Raw genomic sequence first — 3313 nt, 5'->3', positions numbered from 1 at the left:
CTGCTCACTAAATACTAGTTCAATTTGTTAGTTTTGCTATTACAGCGACTAACTGTCCGCTAAACACTTACCCAGCTAACAATTTTTGGTTCCCAGAACGTTCTGAGAACGTTCGTTTTTGGTTGTGGGAACGTTCCCTGAAGGTTTGTTTTGGTTGTCTGTAGGTTAATTGGAAGGTTTTCTTAACGTTCCGGGAACGTTCGTTTTTGGTTACAGGGAACGTTCTCGGAACGTTCGCCTAACGTTCTCTAAAAGTTACAACCTTTAGAGAACGTTAGGCGAACGTTCCGAAAACGTTGCAACCTTTAGCAAACGTTAGGGGAACGTTCCTTTAGCGTTGCAAAACCTCAGCGAACGTTACGGAACGGTCTCTTAACGTTAGGGGAACGTTCGCTGTAACCATAAACGAACGTTCCCAGAACGTTAAGAAAAGATTTGATTCCCCATAACCTTTAAAAAAAATAACACCCGTACCATTTGTTTGTGTATGTATGTACTGTAAATACACACCTACATACATACAAAAGTTATATTAGTAGGAATGAATGAACAGGCAAACTTGATGGCATTTCAAAACTTTAATATTCAAACAACTGAAAAAAATACAAAAAAGATAAGGATGTAGTGCAAGATGCATAAAAATATTTGTAATTGTGGCAAATAAGTCACAAAAACAATATATTAATAAAAAAAATTAAAAAAGGGGCTCCATGGTTTCACGACTCAGTCCTTCTCAGCTGGCCTATAGAGATAAACAAAAGTTAGACATGTTATACTAAGATGAACCCATTGACAAAATAATTTTTTGATGAACTTTATATAACATAAGCAGAAGAACTTCAATTAACCGGCTGTTAGGGCAACTTCAGAACTTGCCCATCAATCTCCGCTTCTGCAGCAGTACAGCGCAGGGAAGTTTTTCTAGCAGGCCGCCTAGAGTGGAAGTCACAATGAAGCAAGTTAAAGTCAAATTAAAACCTTTGTCATGCAAGCTAAGCTAATACTAATGTGAACAATAAATGACACCTGCTTTAACCCTCATACGCCAGGTCCTGGAAGGCTTTCTTTGTACTTTCTGCCCCCACAGCTGCACTGTCCTCAGCAGCATGAAGGAGATGGAGATACCGTCATACAAACACGGGGTTGACAGGAGACAAAGTTGCTGTAAACATATAGTAATAATTATACATATATGGCAGAGCTTTGTACCAATCTTTTTGTAAGAGAAGTCAGTTCAGTAGATAGAGATTTTATGCAATGTTATAGTGTTCGTCTTAGGGCAGGCTTATGGCCACTTACTTCAATAATGTTCCTCCTCTCCATCCACACACACACACCCGACACACACACCACACACACAAACCACACACACACACACAACCATGGAGCAAACTTGAGTCTAAACCCCTCATTTGATCTCCTGTGTGAACACCTCCCTCGTGGAGTTCTATCGTTAAAACAACAAAAAAATTATGTTACTCTAGGATCCTTCTCATTAACTTGAACTCATTGCAAACCCAACAAAAATTTCAAGCAACGTACCTTCAACGGTCCCAAGATGAAGTGCACTCCGGGGTAGGGTTCACAATGACTCATCCTCTCGGGGCAACCACTGGTTTCCCGCCAGCGTTGATACATATTAATACAATAAATTAGATATGATAGTATATACAGATGAAGTTGATAGGTTGCTGCACTGCCATAACAAAATATTAACTATTATATTATTAGACATTAGACAAATATATACTGATAAAAAAAAAACGTACAGCAGGTGGTGGAGAAGTGTTATCTGCTGAGCTGAAAAAAGACGAGAGAACGACACATGTCATGCACCAGTTGATGTCAGTGGTTCCATGTGAAGAAAATATGACTGGTTTTTAATGCATGCTACATTTTAACTACAGGACAGGGCTTCCAGACGCCGTCTATGTCCCGGACAGTTTATCTGGTCGTGACAACAGATTCATCTGTAATACGTGATCCATATCATTTTTACTGATGCACAATATGTGATTTGAAAATTTGAAAAAAATGTAGTTCTAAAGTAAGGTCTACCATCGCTTGCAGAAATCTGTTCAGGAACCCTGCCTTGGCGTGGGTGACTGCTTTTTGGACACGTTGCTTCATCGTTTGCTCGATGATGGAAGTGTCCCTCAGCCGCGACACCGGTTCCACAGCTTGGCGTAGGAATCTATGTTAAGAGAACATGTGATCAGTTAGCGCAAAAAAAAAAGACATTTCATACAGAGAAAATTAGCCAGCAGGTAACGGGTTGTCCTCATGGCTATGAAAAACAATGCTGTTATTTTGTTGTTAGACATTCATCTACTTATATGTACCAACTTAAGTTAGTCTTCTTACCTCCATTTCCGTTCCATGTCTGGAGCCACCGCCCTATTTTTGTGATGATGTTCTGCTGTTAAGCCACAACAAAAAAGTTAAGTTCTCTCAAGTTCCTTGTCATCAATCTATTAACTGGAAAATCAAAGCCATGTACCGCAACTGGGTCCCAAGCTGAGGGGCAGGCCTCCAGCTCTGGGCGACAGCTGGTTTTCTGTTTGTTGTTGCCTCATCTTATAAAAAAAAGTAGATATGATAGTGGTGTTCAGTTCATTTATGGTAGGTTGCTTGCACATGCCATTGCAAAGATGAACCTTGCTGTTACTTTTCCGAATCAGTAAAGCCAGGAACGAGCTGCGTACAACACTATTACAATCCTTGCTGTAAGCCTCACTCCGCTGCTGATAACTGCCTAAAATACGTTTGCAAGATGGCCGCAGTTGACCTGCCTAAAAAAGAATTTGATTGCTAACTAATTAAAAAGGGGCGACTTTTTTGTTTTATTTGTAACATAAACGCAAGCATGTTAACACGATGACACATAACAACATCCCATGCTACAAAGCAGACACGTCGTGCACCAACAAAACCAAGGGAAATAATTATCAATCCATTTTAAAGTCACACCTCTGGCCTCGCCTTTTGAATGGGAGAGTCTAGTGGCCCTTCTAGCAAGGCCCATCAAAATCACATTTCGTTAAAACACTAATAAGGTCGACACAGCAGGATACTTTACTCCAAGGCTCACCTGGGCTCACACATGATTCATCAATGAGACTTGTTTGTGCACAAAGAGTTACTGAAAAGTAAAGATGTGGAGCGCTCACTGCAATGACTATCAAGCCGAAATGGCGGACGACATAGACACTTCTGTGAAGTTAGTTTTTTACTTCAGCCAAACGTTTATGGTTTGGTCAACCTAACAAGAACCGGAATATAACAAAAGTCCACTACAGGAAAGAGTTTAATG

Source organism: Etheostoma spectabile, chromosome 11 (genome assembly GCF_008692095.1).
Source record: "Etheostoma spectabile isolate EspeVRDwgs_2016 chromosome 11, UIUC_Espe_1.0, whole genome shotgun sequence".
Lineage (NCBI taxonomy): Eukaryota > Metazoa > Chordata > Actinopteri > Perciformes > Percidae > Etheostoma > Etheostoma spectabile.
This window is presented reverse-complemented; position numbering follows the sequence as displayed.